General features: G+C 63.2%; 39 non-coding genes across 39 annotated transcripts; all 39 read right to left on the bottom strand.

Moving 5' to 3' along the window:
* Positions 1-46: 46 nt before the first annotated feature.
* LOC138115291 (5S ribosomal RNA) lies at positions 47-165 on the bottom strand. The gene has a single exon (XR_011153205.1). It is a non-coding gene; the product is annotated as a 5S ribosomal RNA (ribosomal RNA).
* Positions 166-523: 358 nt separating this feature from the next.
* On the bottom strand, positions 524-642 carry LOC138116086 (5S ribosomal RNA). Its single transcript, XR_011153983.1, has one exon. It is a non-coding gene; the product is annotated as a 5S ribosomal RNA (ribosomal RNA).
* A 358-nt stretch (positions 643-1,000) lies between these two features.
* LOC138116085 (5S ribosomal RNA) lies at positions 1,001-1,119 on the bottom strand. The gene has a single exon (XR_011153982.1). It is a non-coding gene; the product is annotated as a 5S ribosomal RNA (ribosomal RNA).
* A 358-nt stretch (positions 1,120-1,477) lies between these two features.
* On the bottom strand, positions 1,478-1,596 carry LOC138115589 (5S ribosomal RNA). Its single transcript, XR_011153500.1, has one exon. It is a non-coding gene; the product is annotated as a 5S ribosomal RNA (ribosomal RNA).
* A 358-nt stretch (positions 1,597-1,954) lies between these two features.
* LOC138115320 (5S ribosomal RNA) lies at positions 1,955-2,073 on the bottom strand. The gene has a single exon (XR_011153234.1). It is a non-coding gene; the product is annotated as a 5S ribosomal RNA (ribosomal RNA).
* A 358-nt stretch (positions 2,074-2,431) lies between these two features.
* Positions 2,432-2,550, bottom strand: LOC138115588 (5S ribosomal RNA). The gene has a single exon (XR_011153499.1). It is a non-coding gene; the product is annotated as a 5S ribosomal RNA (ribosomal RNA).
* A 358-nt stretch (positions 2,551-2,908) lies between these two features.
* Positions 2,909-3,027, bottom strand: LOC138116084 (5S ribosomal RNA). The gene has a single exon (XR_011153981.1). It is a non-coding gene; the product is annotated as a 5S ribosomal RNA (ribosomal RNA).
* Positions 3,028-3,385: 358 nt separating this feature from the next.
* Positions 3,386-3,504, bottom strand: LOC138116083 (5S ribosomal RNA). The gene has a single exon (XR_011153980.1). It is a non-coding gene; the product is annotated as a 5S ribosomal RNA (ribosomal RNA).
* Positions 3,505-3,862: 358 nt separating this feature from the next.
* Positions 3,863-3,981, bottom strand: LOC138116082 (5S ribosomal RNA). Its single transcript, XR_011153979.1, has one exon. It is a non-coding gene; the product is annotated as a 5S ribosomal RNA (ribosomal RNA).
* A 358-nt stretch (positions 3,982-4,339) lies between these two features.
* LOC138116081 (5S ribosomal RNA) lies at positions 4,340-4,458 on the bottom strand. Its single transcript, XR_011153978.1, has one exon. It is a non-coding gene; the product is annotated as a 5S ribosomal RNA (ribosomal RNA).
* Positions 4,459-4,816: 358 nt separating this feature from the next.
* LOC138116080 (5S ribosomal RNA) lies at positions 4,817-4,935 on the bottom strand. Its single transcript, XR_011153977.1, has one exon. It is a non-coding gene; the product is annotated as a 5S ribosomal RNA (ribosomal RNA).
* A 358-nt stretch (positions 4,936-5,293) lies between these two features.
* LOC138115696 (5S ribosomal RNA) lies at positions 5,294-5,412 on the bottom strand. The gene has a single exon (XR_011153607.1). It is a non-coding gene; the product is annotated as a 5S ribosomal RNA (ribosomal RNA).
* A 358-nt stretch (positions 5,413-5,770) lies between these two features.
* Positions 5,771-5,889, bottom strand: LOC138115587 (5S ribosomal RNA). Its single transcript, XR_011153498.1, has one exon. It is a non-coding gene; the product is annotated as a 5S ribosomal RNA (ribosomal RNA).
* A 358-nt stretch (positions 5,890-6,247) lies between these two features.
* Positions 6,248-6,366, bottom strand: LOC138115782 (5S ribosomal RNA). The gene has a single exon (XR_011153687.1). It is a non-coding gene; the product is annotated as a 5S ribosomal RNA (ribosomal RNA).
* Positions 6,367-6,724: 358 nt separating this feature from the next.
* LOC138115290 (5S ribosomal RNA) lies at positions 6,725-6,843 on the bottom strand. Its single transcript, XR_011153204.1, has one exon. It is a non-coding gene; the product is annotated as a 5S ribosomal RNA (ribosomal RNA).
* A 358-nt stretch (positions 6,844-7,201) lies between these two features.
* LOC138116079 (5S ribosomal RNA) lies at positions 7,202-7,320 on the bottom strand. The gene has a single exon (XR_011153976.1). It is a non-coding gene; the product is annotated as a 5S ribosomal RNA (ribosomal RNA).
* Positions 7,321-7,678: 358 nt separating this feature from the next.
* On the bottom strand, positions 7,679-7,797 carry LOC138115586 (5S ribosomal RNA). Its single transcript, XR_011153497.1, has one exon. It is a non-coding gene; the product is annotated as a 5S ribosomal RNA (ribosomal RNA).
* A 358-nt stretch (positions 7,798-8,155) lies between these two features.
* On the bottom strand, positions 8,156-8,274 carry LOC138115319 (5S ribosomal RNA). The gene has a single exon (XR_011153233.1). It is a non-coding gene; the product is annotated as a 5S ribosomal RNA (ribosomal RNA).
* Positions 8,275-8,632: 358 nt separating this feature from the next.
* LOC138116078 (5S ribosomal RNA) lies at positions 8,633-8,751 on the bottom strand. The gene has a single exon (XR_011153975.1). It is a non-coding gene; the product is annotated as a 5S ribosomal RNA (ribosomal RNA).
* A 358-nt stretch (positions 8,752-9,109) lies between these two features.
* Positions 9,110-9,228, bottom strand: LOC138115585 (5S ribosomal RNA). Its single transcript, XR_011153496.1, has one exon. It is a non-coding gene; the product is annotated as a 5S ribosomal RNA (ribosomal RNA).
* A 358-nt stretch (positions 9,229-9,586) lies between these two features.
* Positions 9,587-9,705, bottom strand: LOC138116077 (5S ribosomal RNA). Its single transcript, XR_011153974.1, has one exon. It is a non-coding gene; the product is annotated as a 5S ribosomal RNA (ribosomal RNA).
* A 358-nt stretch (positions 9,706-10,063) lies between these two features.
* LOC138115695 (5S ribosomal RNA) lies at positions 10,064-10,182 on the bottom strand. The gene has a single exon (XR_011153606.1). It is a non-coding gene; the product is annotated as a 5S ribosomal RNA (ribosomal RNA).
* Positions 10,183-10,540: 358 nt separating this feature from the next.
* On the bottom strand, positions 10,541-10,659 carry LOC138115584 (5S ribosomal RNA). Its single transcript, XR_011153495.1, has one exon. It is a non-coding gene; the product is annotated as a 5S ribosomal RNA (ribosomal RNA).
* Positions 10,660-11,017: 358 nt separating this feature from the next.
* LOC138115289 (5S ribosomal RNA) lies at positions 11,018-11,136 on the bottom strand. The gene has a single exon (XR_011153203.1). It is a non-coding gene; the product is annotated as a 5S ribosomal RNA (ribosomal RNA).
* A 358-nt stretch (positions 11,137-11,494) lies between these two features.
* LOC138115318 (5S ribosomal RNA) lies at positions 11,495-11,613 on the bottom strand. The gene has a single exon (XR_011153232.1). It is a non-coding gene; the product is annotated as a 5S ribosomal RNA (ribosomal RNA).
* A 358-nt stretch (positions 11,614-11,971) lies between these two features.
* LOC138116075 (5S ribosomal RNA) lies at positions 11,972-12,090 on the bottom strand. The gene has a single exon (XR_011153972.1). It is a non-coding gene; the product is annotated as a 5S ribosomal RNA (ribosomal RNA).
* A 358-nt stretch (positions 12,091-12,448) lies between these two features.
* Positions 12,449-12,567, bottom strand: LOC138115583 (5S ribosomal RNA). The gene has a single exon (XR_011153494.1). It is a non-coding gene; the product is annotated as a 5S ribosomal RNA (ribosomal RNA).
* Positions 12,568-12,925: 358 nt separating this feature from the next.
* Positions 12,926-13,044, bottom strand: LOC138116074 (5S ribosomal RNA). Its single transcript, XR_011153971.1, has one exon. It is a non-coding gene; the product is annotated as a 5S ribosomal RNA (ribosomal RNA).
* A 358-nt stretch (positions 13,045-13,402) lies between these two features.
* Positions 13,403-13,521, bottom strand: LOC138116073 (5S ribosomal RNA). Its single transcript, XR_011153970.1, has one exon. It is a non-coding gene; the product is annotated as a 5S ribosomal RNA (ribosomal RNA).
* A 358-nt stretch (positions 13,522-13,879) lies between these two features.
* LOC138115582 (5S ribosomal RNA) lies at positions 13,880-13,998 on the bottom strand. Its single transcript, XR_011153493.1, has one exon. It is a non-coding gene; the product is annotated as a 5S ribosomal RNA (ribosomal RNA).
* A 358-nt stretch (positions 13,999-14,356) lies between these two features.
* On the bottom strand, positions 14,357-14,475 carry LOC138115317 (5S ribosomal RNA). Its single transcript, XR_011153231.1, has one exon. It is a non-coding gene; the product is annotated as a 5S ribosomal RNA (ribosomal RNA).
* Positions 14,476-14,833: 358 nt separating this feature from the next.
* Positions 14,834-14,952, bottom strand: LOC138116072 (5S ribosomal RNA). The gene has a single exon (XR_011153969.1). It is a non-coding gene; the product is annotated as a 5S ribosomal RNA (ribosomal RNA).
* Positions 14,953-15,310: 358 nt separating this feature from the next.
* On the bottom strand, positions 15,311-15,429 carry LOC138115581 (5S ribosomal RNA). The gene has a single exon (XR_011153492.1). It is a non-coding gene; the product is annotated as a 5S ribosomal RNA (ribosomal RNA).
* Positions 15,430-15,787: 358 nt separating this feature from the next.
* On the bottom strand, positions 15,788-15,906 carry LOC138116071 (5S ribosomal RNA). Its single transcript, XR_011153968.1, has one exon. It is a non-coding gene; the product is annotated as a 5S ribosomal RNA (ribosomal RNA).
* A 358-nt stretch (positions 15,907-16,264) lies between these two features.
* On the bottom strand, positions 16,265-16,383 carry LOC138115694 (5S ribosomal RNA). Its single transcript, XR_011153605.1, has one exon. It is a non-coding gene; the product is annotated as a 5S ribosomal RNA (ribosomal RNA).
* Positions 16,384-16,741: 358 nt separating this feature from the next.
* On the bottom strand, positions 16,742-16,860 carry LOC138116069 (5S ribosomal RNA). Its single transcript, XR_011153967.1, has one exon. It is a non-coding gene; the product is annotated as a 5S ribosomal RNA (ribosomal RNA).
* A 358-nt stretch (positions 16,861-17,218) lies between these two features.
* LOC138115523 (5S ribosomal RNA) lies at positions 17,219-17,337 on the bottom strand. The gene has a single exon (XR_011153434.1). It is a non-coding gene; the product is annotated as a 5S ribosomal RNA (ribosomal RNA).
* Positions 17,338-17,695: 358 nt separating this feature from the next.
* LOC138115580 (5S ribosomal RNA) lies at positions 17,696-17,814 on the bottom strand. Its single transcript, XR_011153491.1, has one exon. It is a non-coding gene; the product is annotated as a 5S ribosomal RNA (ribosomal RNA).
* Positions 17,815-18,172: 358 nt separating this feature from the next.
* Positions 18,173-18,291, bottom strand: LOC138115315 (5S ribosomal RNA). Its single transcript, XR_011153229.1, has one exon. It is a non-coding gene; the product is annotated as a 5S ribosomal RNA (ribosomal RNA).
* Between the last annotated feature and the right edge of the window lie 85 nt (positions 18,292-18,376).

Raw genomic sequence — 18,376 nt, 5'->3', positions numbered from 1 at the left:
GCAAAACAAGGCACCTCTGGCCCAGAGCCCAGGACCCAGCAAAAGAAGCCTACAGCACCCGGTATTCCCAGGCGGTCTCCCATCCAAGTACTAACCGGGCCCGACCCTGCTTAGCTTCCGAGATCAGACGAGATCGGGCGTTCTCAGGGTGGTATAGCCGTAGGCACCCCTCAGCCCCACAGCAGCGCTCTCCAGCACACACCAGCGCCTTCCTGCCCTGCCCCAATGCTCCTCGCACCCGGCACACGGCCGCCAGCGCCACTGTCGGCAACAACCCAACCTGCAGCCAGACCCAGAGCCATACAAGCCACTCAAGCTTTTCCCGCCACGCCAACTATGCGAGGACTAACAGTCATGGCCACCAGCTCTTCCCTGCCCTCGGAAACAAGGGAACCTGCAGCCAGATCCAGAGCCACGCAAGCCATGCAAGCCCCATGAGCCACCCTCCCCCTTGTGCTCCTTGGCACCGCTGCCCAAGCAAAACAAGGCACCTCTGGCCCAGAGCCCAGGACCCAGCAAAAGAAGCCTACAGCACCCGGTATTCCCAGGCGGTCTCCCATCCAAGTACTAACCGGGCCCGACCCTGCTTAGCTTCCGAGATCAGACGAGATCGGGCGTTCTCAGGGTGGTATGGCCGTAGGCACCCCTCAGCCCCACAGCAGCGCTCTCCAGCACACACCAGCGCCTTCCTGCCCTGCCCCAATGCCCCCCGCACCCGGCACACGGCCGCCAGCGCCACTGTCGGCAACAACCCAACCTGCAGCCAGACCCAGAGCCATACAAGCCACTCAAGCTTTTCCCGCCACGCCAACTATGCGAGGACTAACAGTCATGGCCACCAGCTCTTCCCTGCCCTCGGAAACAAGGGAACCTGCAGCCAGATCCAGAGCCACGCAAGCCATGCAAGCCCCATGAGCCACCCTCCCCCTTGTGCTCCTTGGCACCGCTGCCCAAGCAAAACAAGGCACCTCTGGCCCAGAGCCCAGGACCCAGCAAAAGAAGCCTACAGCACCCGGTATTCCCAGGCGGTCTCCCATCCAAGTACTAACCGGGCCCGACCCTGCTTAGCTTCCGAGATCAGACGAGATCGGGCGTTCTCAGGGTGGTATGGCCGTAGGCACCCCTCAGCCCCACAGCAGCGCTCTCCAGCACACACCAGCGCCTTCCTGCCCTGCCCCAATGCCCCCCGCACCCGGCACACGGCCGCCAGCGCCACTGTCGGCAACAACCCAACCTGCAGCCAGACCCAGAGCCATACAAGCCACTCAAGCTTTTCCCGCCACGCCAACTATGCGAGGACTAACAGTCATGGCCACCAGCTCTTCCCTGCCCTCGGAAACAAGGGAACCTGCAGCCAGATCCAGAGCCACGCAAGCCATGCAAGCCCCATGAGCCACCCTCGCCCTTGTGCTCCTTGGCACCGCTGCCCAAGCAAAACAAGGCACCTCTGGCCCAGAGCCCAGGACCCAGCAAAAGAAGCCTACAGCACCCGGTATTCCCAGGCGGTCTCCCATCCAAGTACTAACCGGGCCCGACCCTGCTTAGCTTCCGAGATCAGACGATATCGGGCGTTCTCAGGGTGGTATGGCCGTAGGCACCCCTCAGCCCCACAGCAGCGCTCTCCAGCACACACCAGCGCCTTCCTGCCCTGCCCCAATGCCCCCCGCACCCGGCACACGGCCGCCAGCGCCACTGTCGGCAACAACCCAACCTGCAGCCAGACCCAGAGCCATACAAGCCACTCAAGCTTTTCCCGCCACGCCAACTATGCGAGGACTAACAGTCATGGCCACCAGCTCTTCCCTGCCCTCGGAAACAAGGGAACCTGCAGCCAGATCCAGAGCCACGCAAGCCATGCAAGCCCCATGAGCCACCCTCGCCCTTGTGCTCCTTGGCACCGCTGCCCAAGCAAAACAAGGCACCTCTGGCCCAGAGCCCAGGACCCAGCAAAAGAAGCCTACAGCACCCGGTATTCCCAGGCGGTCTCCCATCCAAGTACTAACCGGGTCCGACCCTGCTTAGCTTCCGAGATCAGACGAGATCGGGCGTTCTCAGGGTGGTATGGCCGTAGGCACCCCTCAGCCCCACAGCAGCGCTCTCCAGCACACACCAGCGCCTTCCTGCCCTGCCCCAATGCCCCCCGCACCCGGCACACGGCCGCCAGCGCCACTGTCGGCAACAACCCAACCTGCAGCCAGACCCAGAGCCATACAAGCCACTCAAGCTTTTCCAGCCACGCCAACTATGTGAGGACTAACAGTCATGGCCACCAGCTCTGCCCTGACCTCGGAAACAACAGAACCTGCAGCCGGACCCAGAGCCACGCAAGCCATGCAAGCCCCATGAGCCACCCTCCCCCTTGTGCTCCTTGGCACCGCTGCCCAAGCAAAACAAGGCACCTCTGGCCCAGAGCCCAGGACCCAGCAAAAGAAGCCTACAGCACCCGGTATTCCCAGGCGGTCTCCCATCCAAGTACTAACCGGGCCCGACCCTGCTTAGCTTCCGAGATCAGACGATATCGGGCGTTCTCAGGGTGGTATGGCCGTAGGCACCCCTCAGCCCCACAGCAGCGCTCTCCAGCACACACCAGCGCCTTCCTGCCCTGCCCCAATGCCCCCCGCACCCGGCACACGGCCGCCAGCGCCACTGTCGGCAACAACCCAACCAGCAGCCAGACCGAACACCACACAAGCCACTCAAGCTTTTCCAGCCACGCCAACTATGTGAGGACTAACAGTCATGGCCACCAGCTCTGCCCTGCCCTCGGCAGCAACAGAACCTGCAGCCGGACCCAGAGCCACGCAAGCCATGCAAGCCCCATGAGCCACCCTCGCCCTTGAGCTCCTTGGCACCGCTGCCCAAGCAAAACAAGGCACCTCTGGCCCAGAGCCCAGGACCCAGCAAAAGAAGCCTACAGCACCCGGTATTCCCAGGCGGTCTCCCATCCAAGTACTAACCGGGCCCGACCCTGCTTAGCTTCCGAGATCAGACGAGATCGGGCGTTCTCAGGGTGGTATGGCCGTAGGCACCCCTCAGCCCCACAGCAGCGCTCTCCAGCACACACCAGCGCCTTCCTGCCCTGCCCCAATGCCCCCCGCACCCGGCACACGGCCGCCAGCGCCACTGTCGGCAACAACCCAACCTGCAGCCAGACCCAGAGCCATACAAGCCACTCAAGCTTTTCCCGCCACGCCAACTATGCGAGGACTAACAGTCATGGCCACCAGCTCTTCCCTGCCCTCGGAAACAAGGGAACCTGCAGCCAGATCCAGAGCCACGCAAGCCATGCAAGCCCCATGAGCCACCCTCGCCCTTGTGCTCCTTGGCACCGCTGCCCAAGCAAAACAAGGCACCTCTGGCCCAGAGCCCAGGACCCAGCAAAAGAAGCCTACAGCACCCGGTATTCCCAGGCGGTCTCCCATCCAAGTACTAACCGGGCCCGACCCTGCTTAGCTTCCGAGATCAGACGAGATCGGGCGTTCTCAGGGTGGTATGGCCGTAGGCACCCCTCAGCCCCACAGCAGCGCTCTCCAGCACACACCAGCGCCTTCCTGCCCTGCCCCAATGCCCCCCGCACCCGGCACACGGCCGCCAGCGCCACTGTCGGCAACAACCCAACCTGCAGCCAGACCGAACACCACACAAGCCACTCAAGCTTTTCCAGCCACGCCAACTATGCGAGGACTAACAGTCATGGCCACCAGCTCTGCCCTGACCTCGGAAACAACAGAACCTGCAGCCGGACCCAGAGCCACGCAAGCCATGCAAGCCCCATGAGCCACCCTCGCCCTTGAGCTCCTTGGCACCGCTGCCCAAGCAAAACAAGGCACCTCTGGCCCAGAGCCCAGGACCCAGCAAAAGAAGCCTACAGCACCCGGTATTCCCAGGCGGTCTCCCATCCAAGTACTAACCGGGCCCGACCCTGCTTAGCTTCCGAGATCAGACGAGATCGGGCGTTCTCAGGGTGGTATGGCCGTAGGCACCCCTCAGCCCCACAGCAGCGCTCTCCAGCACACACCAGCGCCTTCCTGCCCTGCCCCAATGCCCCCCGCACCCGGCACACGGCCGCCAGCGCCACTGTCGGCAACAACCCAACCTGCAGCCAGACCCAGAGCCATACAAGCCACTCAAGCTTTTCCCGCCACGCCAACTATGCGAGGACTAACAGTCATGGCCACCAGCTCTTCCCTGCCCTCGGAAACAAGGGAACCTGCAGCCAGATCCAGAGCCACGCAAGCCATGCAAGCCCCATGAGCCACCCTCGCCCTTGTGCTCCTTGGCACCGCTGCCCAAGCAAAACAAGGCACCTCTGGCCCAGAGCCCAGGACCCAGCAAAAGAAGCCTACAGCACCCGGTATTCCCAGGCGGTCTCCCATCCAAGTACTAACCGGGCCCGACCCTGCTTAGCTTCCGAGATCAGACGAGATCGGGCGTTCTCAGGGTGGTATGGCCGTAGGCACCCCTCAGCCCCACAGCAGCGCTCTCCAGCACACACCAGCGCCTTCCTGCCCTGCCCCAATGCCCCCCGCACCCGGCACACGGCCGCCAGCGCCACTGTCGGCAACAACCCAACCAGCAGCCAGACCGAACACCACACAAGCCACTCAAGCTTTTCCAGCCACGCCAACTATGTGAGGACTAACAGTCATGGCCACCAGCTCTGCCCTGCCCTCGGCAGCAACAGAACCTGCAGCCGGACCCAGAGCCACGCAAGCCATGCAAGCCCCATGAGCCACCCTCGCCCTTGAGCTCCTTGGCACCGCTGCCCAAGCAAAACAAGGCACCTCTGGCCCAGAGCCCAGGACCCAGCAAAAGAAGCCTACAGCACCCGGTATTCCCAGGCGGTCTCCCATCCAAGTACTAACCGGGCCCGACCCTGCTTAGCTTCCGAGATCAGACGAGATCGGGCGTTCTCAGGGTGGTATGGCCGTAGGCACCCCTCAGCCCCACAGCAGCGCTCTCCAGCACACACCAGCGCCTTCCTGCCCTGCCCCAATGCCCCCCGCACCCGGCACACGGCCGCCAGCGCCACTGTCGGCAACAACCCAACCGGCAGCCAGACCCAGAGCCATACAAGCCACTCAAGCTTTTCCCGCCACGCCAACTATGCGAGGACTAACAGTCATGGCCACCAGCTCTGCCCTGCCCTCGGCAACAACAGAACCTGCAGCCGGACCCAGAGCCACGCAAGCCATGCAAGCCCCATGAGCCACCCTCGCCCTTGAGCTCCTTGGCACCGCTGCCCAAGCAAAACAAGGCACCTCTGGCCCAGAGCCCAGGACCCAGCAAAAGAAGCCTACAGCACCCGGTATTCCCAGGCGGTCTCCCATCCAAGTACTAACCGGGCCCGACCCTGCTTAGCTTCCGAGATCAGACGATATCGGGCAGTCTCAGGGTGGTATGGCCGTAGGCACCCCTCAGCCCCACAGCAGCGCTCTCCAGCACACACCAGCGCCTTCCTGCCCTGCCCCAATGCCCCCTGCACCCGGCACACGGCCGCCAGCGCCACTGTCGGCAACAACCCAACCTGCAGCCAGACCCAGAGCCATACAAGCCACTCAAGCTTTTCCAGCCACGCCAACTATGTGAGGACTAACAGTCATGGCCACCAGCTCTGCCCTGACCTCGGAAACAACAGAACCTGCAGCCGGACCCAGAGCCACGCAAGCCATGCAAGCCCCATGAGCCACCCTCCCCCTTGTGCTCCTTGGCACCGCTGCCCAAGCAAAACAAGGCACCTCTGGCCCAGAGCCCAGGACCCAGCAAAAGAAGCCTACAGCACCCGGTATTCCCAGGCGGTCTCCCATCCAAGTACTAACCGGGCCCGACCCTGCTTAGCTTCCGAGATCAGACGATATCGGGCGTTCTCAGGGTGGTATGGCCGTAGGCACCCCTCAGCCCCACAGCAGCGCTCTCCAGCACACACCAGCGCCTTCCTGCCCTGCCCCAATGCCCCCCGCACCCGGCACACGGCCGCCAGCGCCACTGTTGGCAACAACCCAACCTGCAGCCAGACCGAACACCACACAAGCCACTCAAGCTTTTCCAGCCACGCCAACTATGTGAGGACTAACAGTCATGGCCACCAGCTCTGCCCTGCCCTCGGCAACAACAGAACCTGCAGCCGGACCCAGAGCCACGCAAGCCATGCAAGCCCCATGAGCCACCCTCGCCCTTGAGCTCCTTGGCACCGCTGCCCAAGCAAAACAAGGCACCTCTGGCCCAGAGCCCAGGACCCAGCAAAAGAAGCCTACAGCACCCGGTATTCCCAGGCGGTCTCCCATCCAAGTACTAACCGGGCCCGACCCTGCTTAGCTTCCGAGATCAGACGAGATCGGGTGTTCTCAGGGTGGTATGGCCGTAGGCACCCCTCAGCCCCACAGCAGCGCTCTCCAGCACACACCAGCGCCTTCCTGCCCTGCCCCAATGCTCCTCGCACCCGGCACACGGCCGCCAGCGCCACTGTCGGCAACAACCCAACCTGCAGCCAGACCGAACACCACACAAGCCACTCAAGCTTTTCCAGCCACGCCAACTATGCGAGGACTAACAGTCATGGCCACCAGCTCTGCCCTGCCCTCGGCAACAACAGAACCTGCAGCCGGACCCAGAGCCACGCAAGCCATGCAAGCCCCATGAGCCACCCTCGCCCTTGAGCTCCTTGGCACCGCTGCCCAAGCAAAACAAGGCACCTCTGGCCCAGAGCCCAGGACCCAGCAAAAGAAGCCTACAGCACCCGGTATTCCCAGGCGGTCTCCCATCCAAGTACTAACCGGGCCCGACCCTGCTTAGCTTCCGAGATCAGACGAGATCGGGCGTTCTCAGGGTGGTATAGCCGTAGGCACCCCTCAGCCCCACAGCAGCGCTCTCCAGCACACACCAGCGCCTTCCTGCCCTGCCCCAATGCTCCTCGCACCCGGCACACGGCCGCCAGCGCCACTGTCGGCAACAACCCAACCTGCAGCCAGACCCAGAGCCATACAAGCCACTCAAGCTTTTCCCGCCACGCCAACTATGCGAGGACTAACAGTCATGGCCACCAGCTCTTCCCTGCCCTCGGAAACAAGGGAACCTGCAGCCAGATCCAGAGCCACGCAAGCCATGCAAGCCCCATGAGCCACCCTCCCCCTTGTGCTCCTTGGCACCGCTGCCCAAGCAAAACAAGGCACCTCTGGCCCAGAGCCCAGAACCCAGCAAAAGAAGCCTACAGCACCCGGTATTCCCAGGCGGTCTCCCATCCAAGTACTAACCGGGCCCGACCCTGCTTAGCTTCCGAGATCAGACGAGATCGGGCGTTCTCAGGGTGGTATGGCCGTAGGCACCCCTCAGCCCCACAGCAGCGCTCTCCAGCACACACCAGCGCCTTCCTGCCCTGCCCCAATGCCCCCCGCACCCGGCACACGGCCGCCAGCGCCACTGTCGGCAACAACCCAACCTGCAGCCAGACCCAGAGCCATACAAGCCACTCAAGCTTTTCCCGCCACGCCAACTATGCGAGGACTAACAGTCATGGCCACCAGCTCTTCCCTGCCCTCGGAAACAAGGGAACCTGCAGCCAGATCCAGAGCCACGCAAGCCATGCAAGCCCCATGAGCCACCCTCGCCCTTGTGCTCCTTGGCACCGCTGCCCAAGCAAAACAAGGCACCTCTGGCCCAGAGCCCAGGACCCAGCAAAAGAAGCCTACAGCACCCGGTATTCCCAGGCGGTCTCCCATCCAAGTACTAACCGGGCCCGACCCTGCTTAGCTTCCGAGATCAGACGATATCGGGCGTTCTCAGGGTGGTATGGCCGTAGGCACCCCTCAGCCCCACAGCAGCGCTCTCCAGCACACACCAGCGCCTTCCTGCCCTGCCCCAATGCCCCCCGCACCCGGCACACGGCCGCCAGCGCCACTGTCGGCAACAACCCAACCTGCAGCCAGACCCAGAGCCATACAAGCCACTCAAGCTTTTCCCGCCACGCCAACTATGCGAGGACTAACAGTCATGGCCACCAGCTCTTCCCTGCCCTCGGAAACAAGGGAACCTGCAGCCAGATCCAGAGCCACGCAAGCCATGCAAGCCCCATGAGCCACCCTCGCCCTTGTGCTCCTTGGCACCGCTGCCCAAGCAAAACAAGGCACCTCTGGCCCAGAGCCCAGGACCCAGCAAAAGAAGCCTACAGCACCCGGTATTCCCAGGCGGTCTCCCATCCAAGTACTAACCGGGTCCGACCCTGCTTAGCTTCCGAGATCAGACGAGATCGGGCGTTCTCAGGGTGGTATGGCCGTAGGCACCCCTCAGCCCCACAGCAGCGCTCTCCAGCACACACCAGCGCCTTCCTGCCCTGCCCCAATGCCCCCCGCACCCGGCACACGGCCGCCAGCGCCACTGTCGGCAACAACCCAACCTGCAGCCAGACCCAGAGCCATACAAGCCACTCAAGCTTTTCCCGCCACGCCAACTATGCGAGGACTAACAGTCATGGCCACCAGCTCTTCCCTGCCCTCGGAAACAAGGGAACCTGCAGCCAGATCCAGAGCCACGCAAGCCATGCAAGCCCCATGAGCCACCCTCCCCCTTGTGCTCCTTGGCACCGCTGCCCAAGCAAAACAAGGCACCTCTGGCCCAGAGCCCAGGACCCAGCAAAAGAAGCCTACAGCACCCGGTATTCCCAGGCGGTCTCCCATCCAAGTACTAACCGGGCCCGACCCTGCTTAGCTTCCGAGATCAGACGAGATCGGGCGTTCTCAGGGTGGTATGGCCGTAGGCACCCCTCAGCCCCACAGCAGCGCTCTCCAGCACACACCAGCGCCTTCCTGCCCTGCCCCAATGCCCCCCGCACCCGGCACACGGCCGCCAGCGCCACTGTCGGCAACAACCCAACCTGCAGCCAGACCCAGAGCCATACAAGCCACTCAAGCTTTTCCAGCCACGCCAACTATGTGAGGACTAACAGTCATGGCCACCAGCTCTGCCCTGACCTCGGAAACAACAGAACCTGCAGCCGGACCCAGAGCCACGCAAGCCATGCAAGCCCCATGAGCCACCCTCCCCCTTGTGCTCCTTGGCACCGCTGCCCAAGCAAAACAAGGCACCTCTGGCCCAGAGCCCAGGACCCAGCAAAAGAAGCCTACAGCACCCGGTATTCCCAGGCGGTCTCCCATCCAAGTACTAACCGGGCCCGACCCTGCTTAGCTTCCGAGATCAGACGATATCGGGCGTTCTCAGGGTGGTATGGCCGTAGGCACCCCTCAGCCCCACAGCAGCGCTCTCCAGCACACACCAGCGCCTTCCTGCCCTGCCCCAATGCCCCCCGCACCCGGCACACGGCCGCCAGCGCCACTGTTGGCAACAACCCAACCTGCAGCCAGACCGAACACCACACAAGCCACTCAAGCTTTTCCAGCCACGCCAACTATGTGAGGACTAACAGTCATGGCCACCAGCTCTGCCCTGCCCTCGGCAACAACAGAACCTGCAGCCGGACCCAGAGCCACGCAAGCCATGCAAGCCCCATGAGCCACCCTCGCCCTTGAGCTCCTTGGCACCGCTGCCCAAGCAAAACAAGGCACCTCTGGCCCAGAGCCCAGGACCCAGCAAAAGAAGCCTACAGCACCCGGTATTCCCAGGCGGTCTCCCATCCAAGTACTAACCGGGCCCGACCCTGCTTAGCTTCCGAGATCAGACGAGATCGGGCGTTCTCAGGGTGGTATGGCCGTAGGCACCCCTCAGCCCCACAGCAGCGCTCTCCAGCACACACCAGCGCCTTCCTGCCCTGCCCCAATGCCCCCCGCACCCGGCACACGGCCGCCAGCGCCACTGTCGGCAACAACCCAACCGGCAGCCAGACCCAGAGCCATACAAGCCACTCAAGCTTTTCCCGCCACGCCAACTATGCGAGGACTAACAGTCATGGCCACCAGCTCTGCCCTGCCCTCGGCAACAACAGAACCTGCAGCCGGACCCAGAGCCACGCAAGCCATGCAAGCCCCATGAGCCACCCTCGCCCTTGAGCTCCTTGGCACCGCTGCCCAAGCAAAACAAGGCACCTCTGGCCCAGAGCCCAGGACCCAGCAAAAGAAGCCTACAGCACCCGGTATTCCCAGGCGGTCTCCCATCCAAGTACTAACCGGGCCCGACCCTGCTTAGCTTCCGAGATCAGACGATATCGGGCAGTCTCAGGGTGGTATGGCCGTAGGCACCCCTCAGCCCCACAGCAGCGCTCTCCAGCACACACCAGCGCCTTCCTGCCCTGCCCCAATGCCCCCTGCACCCGGCACACGGCCGCCAGCGCCACTGTCGGCAACAACCCAACCTGCAGCCAGACCCAGAGCCATACAAGCCACTCAAGCTTTTCCAGCCACGCCAACTATGTGAGGACTAACAGTCATGGCCACCAGCTCTGCCCTGACCTCGGAAACAACAGAACCTGCAGCCGGACCCAGAGCCACGCAAGCCATGCAAGCCCCATGAGCCACCCTCCCCCTTGTGCTCCTTGGCACCGCTGCCCAAGCAAAACAAGGCACCTCTGGCCCAGAGCCCAGGACCCAGCAAAAGAAGCCTACAGCACCCGGTATTCCCAGGCGGTCTCCCATCCAAGTACTAACCGGGCCCGACCCTGCTTAGCTTCCGAGATCAGACGATATCGGGCGTTCTCAGGGTGGTATGGCCGTAGGCACCCCTCAGCCCCACAGCAGCGCTCTCCAGCACACACCAGCGCCTTCCTGCCCTGCCCCAATGCCCCCCGCACCCGGCACACGGCCGCCAGCGCCACTGTTGGCAACAACCCAACCTGCAGCCAGACCGAACACCACACAAGCCACTCAAGCTTTTCCAGCCACGCCAACTATGTGAGGACTAACAGTCATGGCCACCAGCTCTGCCCTGCCCTCGGCAACAACAGAACCTGCAGCCGGACCCAGAGCCACGCAAGCCATGCAAGCCCCATGAGCCACCCTCGCCCTTGAGCTCCTTGGCACCGCTGCCCAAGCAAAACAAGGCACCTCTGGCCCAGAGCCCAGGACCCAGCAAAAGAAGCCTACAGCACCCGGTATTCCCAGGCGGTCTCCCATCCAAGTACTAACCGGGCCCGACCCTGCTTAGCTTCCGAGATCAGACGAGATCGGGCGTTCTCAGGGTGGTATAGCCGTAGGCACCCCTCAGCCCCACAGCAGCGCTCTCCAGCACACACCAGCGCCTTCCTGCCCTGCCCCAATGCTCCTCGCACCCGGCACACGGCCGCCAGCGCCACTGTCGGCAACAACCCAACCTGCAGCCAGACCCAGAGCCATACAAGCCACTCAAGCTTTTCCCGCCACGCCAACTATGCGAGGACTAACAGTCATGGCCACCAGCTCTTCCCTGCCCTCGGAAACAAGGGAACCTGCAGCCAGATCCAGAGCCACGCAAGCCATGCAAGCCCCATGAGCCACCCTCGCCCTTGTGCTCCTTGGCACCGCTGCCCAAGCAAAACAAGGCACCTCTGGCCCAGAGCCCAGGACCCAGCAAAAGAAGCCTACAGCACCCGGTATTCCCAGGCGGTCTCCCATCCAAGTACTAACCGGGTCCGACCCTGCTTAGCTTCCGAGATCAGACGAGATCGGGCGTTCTCAGGGTGGTATGGCCGTAGGCACCCCTCAGCCCCACAGCAGCGCTCTCCAGCACACACCAGCGCCTTCCTGCCCTGCCCCAATGCCCCCCGCACCCGGCACACGGCCGCCAGCGCCACTGTCGGCAACAACCCAACCTGCAGCCAGACCCAGAGCCATACAAGCCACTCAAGCTTTTCCCGCCACGCCAACTATGCGAGGACTAACAGTCATGGCCACCAGCTCTTCCCTGCCCTCGGAAACAAGGGAACCTGCAGCCAGATCCAGAGCCACGCAAGCCATGCAAGCCCCATGAGCCACCCTCGCCCTTGTGCTCCTTGGCACCGCTGCCCAAGCAAAACAAGGCACCTCTGGCCCAGAGCCCAGGACCCAGCAAAAGAAGCCTACAGCACCCGGTATTCCCAGGCGGTCTCCCATCCAAGTACTAACCGGGCCCGACCCTGCTTAGCTTCCGAGATCAGACGAGATCGGGCGTTCTCAGGGTGGTATGGCCGTAGGCACCCCTCAGCCCCACAGCAGCGCTCTCCAGCACACACCAGCGCCTTCCTGCCCTGCCCCAATGCCCCCCGCACCCGGCACACGGCCGCCAGCGCCACTGTCGGCAACAACCCAACCTGCAGCCAGACCCAGAGCCATACAAGCCACTCAAGCTTTTCCAGCCACGCCAACTATGTGAGGACTAACAGTCATGGCCACCAGCTCTGCCCTGACCTCGGAAACAACAGAACCTGCAGCCGGACCCAGAGCCACGCAAGCCATGCAAGCCCCATGAGCCACCCTCCCCCTTGTGCTCCTTGGCACCGCTGCCCAAGCAAAACAAGGCACCTCTGGCCCAGAGCCCAGGACCCAGCAAAAGAAGCCTACAGCACCCGGTATTCCCAGGCGGTCTCCCATCCAAGTACTAACCGGGCCCGACCCTGCTTAGCTTCCGAGATCAGACGATATCGGGCGTTCTCAGGGTGGTATGGCCGTAGGCACCCCTCAGCCCCACAGCAGCGCTCTCCAGCACACACCAGCGCCTTCCTGCCCTGCCCCAATGCCCCCCGCACCCGGCACACGGCCGCCAGCGCCACTGTTGGCAACAACCCAACCTGCAGCCAGACCGAACACCACACAAGCCACTCAAGCTTTTCCAGCCACGCCAACTATGTGAGGACTAACAGTCATGGCCACCAGCTCTGCCCTGCCCTCGGCAACAACAGAACCTGCAGCCGGACCCAGAGCCACGCAAGCCATGCAAGCCCCATGAGCCACCCTCGCCCTTGAGCTCCTTGGCACCGCTGCCCAAGCAAAACAAGGCACCTCTGGCCCAGAGCCCAGGACCCAGCAAAAGAAGCCTACAGCACCCGGTATTCCCAGGCGGTCTCCCATCCAAGTACTAACCGGGCCCGACCCTGCTTAGCTTCCGAGATCAGACGAGATCGGGCGTTCTCAGGGTGGTATGGCCGTAGGCACCCCTCAGCCCCACAGCAGCGCTCTCCAGCACACACCAGCGCCTTCCTGCCCTGCCCCAATGCCCCCCGCACCCGGCACACGGCCGCCAGCGCCACTGTCGGCAACAACCCAACCTGCAGCCAGACCCAGAGCCATACAAGCCACTCAAGCTTTTCCCGCCACGCCAACTATGCGAGGACTAACAGTCATGGCCACCAGCTCTTCCCTGCCCTCGGAAACAAGGGAACCTGCAGCCAGATCCAGAGCCACGCAAGCCATGCAAGCCCCATGAGCCACCCTCCCCCTTGTGCTCCTTGGCACCGCTGCCCAAGCAAAACAAGGCACCTCTGGCCCAGAGCCCAGGACCCAGCAAAAGAAGCCTACAGCACCCGGTATTCCCAGGCGGTCTCCCATCCAAGTACTAACCGGGCCCGACCCTGCTTAGCTTCCGAGATCAGACGAGATCGGGCGTTCTCAGGGTGGTATGGCCGTAGGCACCCCTCAGCCCCACAGCAGCGCTCTCCAGCACACACCAGCGCCTTCCTGCCCTGCCCCAATGCCCCCCGCACCCGGCACACGGCCGCCAGCGCCACTGTCGGCAACAACCCAACCTGCAGCCAGACCCAGAGCCATACAAGCCACTCAAGCTTTTCCCGCCACGCCAACTATGCGAGGACTAACAGTCATGGCCACCAGCTCTTCCCTGCCCTCGGAAACAAGGGAACCTGCAGCCAGATCCAGAGCCACGCAAGCCATGCAAGCCCCATGAGCCACCCTCGCCCTTGTGCTCCTTGGCACCGCTGCCCAAGCAAAACAAGGCACCTCTGGCCCAGAGCCCAGGACCCAGCAAAAGAAGCCTACAGCACCCGGTATTCCCAGGCGGTCTCCCATCCAAGTACTAACCGGGCCCGACCCTGCTTAGCTTCCGAGATCAGACGATATCGGGCGTTCTCAGGGTGGTATGGCCGTAGGCACCCCTCAGCCCCACAGCAGCGCTCTCCAGCACACACCAGCGCCTTCCTGCCCTGCCCCAATGCCCCCCGCACCCGGCACACGGCCGCCAGCGCCACTGTCGGCAACAACCCAACCTGCAGCCAGACCCAGAGCCATACAAGCCACTCAAGCTTTTCCCGCCACGCCAACTATGCGAGGACTAACAGTCATGGCCACCAGCTCTTCCCTGCCCTCGGAAACAAGGGAACCTGCAGCCAGATCCAGAGCCACGCAAGCCATGCAAGCCCCATGAGCCACCCTCGCCCTTGTGCTCCTTGGCACCGCTGCCCAAGCAAAACAAGGCACCTCTGGCCCAGAGCCCAGGACCCAGCAAAAGAAGCCTACAGCACCCGGTATTCCCAGGCGGTCTCCCATCCAAGTACTAACCGGGTCCGACCCTGCTTAGCTTCCGAGATCAGACGAGATCGGGCGTTCTCAGGGTGGTATGGCCGTAGGCACCCCTCAGCCCCACAGCAGCGCTCTCCAGCACACACCAGCGCCTTCCTGCCCTGCCCCAATGCCCCCCGCACCCGGCACACGGCCGCCAGCGCCACTGTCGGCAACAACCCAACCTGCAGCCAGACCCAGAGCCATACAAGCCACTCAAGCTTTTCCCGCCACGCCAACTATGCGAGGACTAACAGTCATGGCCACCAGCTCTTCCCTGCCCTCGGAAACAAGGGAACCTGCAGCCAGATCCAGAGCCACGCAAGCCATGCAAGCCCCATGAGCCACCCTCCCCCTTGTGCTCCTTGGCACCGCTGCCCAAGCAAAACAAGGCACCTCTGGCCCAGAGCCCAGGACCCAGCAAAAGAAGCCTACAGCACCCGGTATTCCCAGGCGGTCTCCCATCCAAGTACTAACCGGGCCCGACCCTGCTTAGCTTCCGAGATCAGACGAGATCGGGCGTTCTCAGGGTGGTATGGCCGTAGGCACCCCTCAGCCCCACAGCAGCGCTCTCCAGCACACACCAGCGCCTTCCTGCCCTGCCCCAATGCCCCCCGCACCCGGCACACGGCCGCCAGCGCCACTGTCGGCAACAACCCAACCTGCAGCCAGACCCAGAGCCATACAAGCCACTCAAGCTTTTCCAGCCACGCCAACTATGTGAGGACTAACAGTCATGGCCACCAGCTCTGCCCTGACCTCGGAAACAACAGAACCTGCAGCCGGACCCAGAGCCACGCAAGCCATGCAAGCCCCATGAGCCACCCTCCCCCTTGTGCTCCTTGGCACCGCTGCCCAAGCAAAACAAGGCACCTCTGGCCCAGAGCCCAGGACCCAGCAAAAGAAGCCTACAGCACCCGGTATTCCCAGGCGGTCTCCCATCCAAGTACTAACCGGGCCCGACCCTGCTTAGCTTCCGAGATCAGACGATATCGGGCGTTCTCAGGGTGGTATGGCCGTAGGCACCCCTCAGCCCCACAGCAGCGCTCTCCAGCACACACCAGCGCCTTCCTGCCCTGCCCCAATGCCCCCCGCACCCGGCACACGGCCGCCAGCGCCACTGTTGGCAACAACCCAACCTGCAGCCAGACCGAACACCACACAAGCCACTCAAGCTTTTCCAGCCACGCCAACTATGTGAGGACTAACAGTCATGGCCACCAGCTCTGCCCTGCCCTCGGCAACAACAGAACCTGCAGCCGGACCCAGAGCCACGCAAGCCATGCAAGCCCCATGAGCCACCCTCGCCCTTGAGCTCCTTGGCACCGCTGCCCAAGCAAAACAAGGCACCTCTGGCCCAGAGCCCAGGACCCAGCAAAAGAAGCCTACAGCACCCGGTATTCCCAGGCGGTCTCCCATCCAAGTACTAACCGGGCCCGACCCTGCTTAGCTTCCGAGATCAGACGAGATCGGGCGTTCTCAGGGTGGTATGGCCGTAGGCACCCCTCAGCCCCACAGCAGCGCTCTCCAGCACACACCAGCGCCTTCCTGCCCTGCCCCAATGCCCCCCGCACCCGGCACACGGCCGCCAGCGCCACTGTCGGCAACAACCCAACCGGCAGCCAGACCCAGAGCCATACAAGCCACTCAAGCTTTTCCCGCCACGCCAACTATGCGAGGACTAACAGTCATGGCCACCAGCTCTGCCCTGCCCTCGGCAACAACAGAACCTGCAGCCGGACCCAGAGCCACGCAAGCCATGCAAGCCCCATGAGCCACCCTCGCCCTTGAGCTCCTTGGCACCGCTGCCCAAGCAAAACAAGGCACCTCTGGCCCAGAGCCCAGGACCCAGCAAAAGAAGCCTACAGCACCCGGTATTCCCAGGCGGTCTCCCATCCAAGTACTAACCGGGCCCGACCCTGCTTAGCTTCCGAGATCAGACGATATCGGGCAGTCTCAGGGTGGTATGGCCGTAGGCACCCCTCAGCCCCACAGCAGCGCTCTCCAGCACACACCAGCGCCTTCCTGCCCTGCCCCAATGCCCCCTGCACCCGGCACACGGCCGCCAGCGCCACTGTCGGCAACAACCCAACCTGCAGCCAGACCCAGAGCCATACAAGCCACTCAAGCTTTTCCAGCCACGCCAACTATGTGAGGACTAACAGTCATGGCCACCAGCTCTGCCCTGACCTCGGAAACAACAGAACCTGCAGCCGGACCCAGAGCCACGCAAGCCATGCAAGCCCCATGAGCCACCCTCCCCCTTGTGCTCCTTGGCACCGCTGCCCAAGCAAAACAAGGCACCTCTGGCCCAGAGCCCAGGACCCAGCAAAAGAAGCCTACAGCACCCGGTATTCCCAGGCGGTCTCCCATCCAAGTACTAACCGGGCCCGACCCTGCTTAGCTTCCGAGATCAGACGAGATCGGGCGTTCTCAGGGTGGTATGGCCGTAGGCACCCCTCAGCCCCACAGCAGCGCTCTCCAGCACACACCAGCGCCTTCCTGCCCTGCCCCAATGCCCCCCGCACCCGGCACACGGCCGCCAGCGCCACTGTTGGCAACAACCCAACCTGCAGCCAGACCGAACACCACACAAGCCACTCAAGCTTTTCCAGCCACGCCAACTATGTGAGGACTAACAGTCATGGCCACCAGCTCTGCCCTGCCCTCGGCAACAACAGAACCTGCAGCCGGACCCAGAGCCACGCAAGCCATGCAAGCCCCATGAGCCACCCTCGCCCTTGAGCTCCTTGGCACCGCTGCCCAAGCAAAACAAGGCACCTCTGGCCCAGAGCCCAGGACCCAGCAAAAGAAGCCTACAGCACCCGGTATTCCCAGGCGGTCTCCCATCCAAGTACTAACCGGGCCCGACCCTGCTTAGCTTCCGAGATCAGACAAGATCGGGCGTTCTCAGGGTGGTATAGCCGTAGGCACCCCTCAGCCCCACAGCAGCGCTCTCCAGCACACACCAGCGCCTTCCTGCCCTGCCCCAATGCTCCTCGCACCCGGCACACGGCCGCCAGCGCCACTGTCGGCAACAACCCAACCTGCAGCCAGACCCAGAGCCATACAAGCCACTCAAGCTTTTCCCGCCACGCCAACTATGCGAGGACTAACAGTCATGGCCACCAGCTCTTCCCTGCCCTCGGAAACAAGGGAACCTGCAGCCAGATCCAGAGCCACGCAAGCCATGCAAGCCCCATGAGCCACCCTCCCCCTTGTGCTCCTTGGCACCGCTGCCCAAGCAAAACAAGGCACCTCTGGCCCAGAGCCCAGAACCCAGCAAAAGAAGCCTACAGCACCCGGTATTCCCAGGCGGTCTCCCATCCAAGTACTAACCGGGCCCGACCCTGCTTAGCTTCCGAGATCAGACGATATCGGGCGTTCTCAGGGTGGTATGGCCGTAGGCACCCCTCAGCCCCACAGCAGCGCTCTCCAGCACACACCAGCGCCTTCCTGCCCTGCCCCAATGCCCCCCGCACCCGGCACACGGCCGCCAGCGCCACTGTCGGCAACAACCCAACCTGCAGCCAGACCCAGAGCCATACAAGCCACTCAAGCTTTTCCCGCCACGCCAACTATGCGAGGACTAACAGTCATGGCCACCAGCTCTTCCCTGCCCTCGGAAACAAGGGAACCTGCAGCCAGATCCAGAGCCACGCAAGCCATGCAAGCCCCATGAGCCACCCTCGCCCTTGTGCTCCTTGGCACCGCTGCCCAAGCAAAACAAGGCACCTCTGGCCCAGAGCCCAGGACCCAGCAAAAGAAGCCTACAGCACCCGGTATTCCCAGGCGGTCTCCCATCCAAGTACTAACCGGGTCCGACCCTGCTTAGCTTCCGAGATCAGACGAGATCGGGCGTTCTCAGGGTGGTATGGCCGTAGGCACCCCTCAGCCCCACAGCAGCGCTCTCCAGCACACACCAGCGCCTTCCTGCCCTGCCCCAATGCCCCCCGCACCCGGCACACGGC

This window comes from Aphelocoma coerulescens, chromosome 9 (genome assembly GCF_041296385.1).
Source record: "Aphelocoma coerulescens isolate FSJ_1873_10779 chromosome 9, UR_Acoe_1.0, whole genome shotgun sequence".
NCBI lineage: Eukaryota > Metazoa > Chordata > Aves > Passeriformes > Corvidae > Aphelocoma > Aphelocoma coerulescens.
This window is presented reverse-complemented; position numbering and strand designations above follow the sequence as displayed.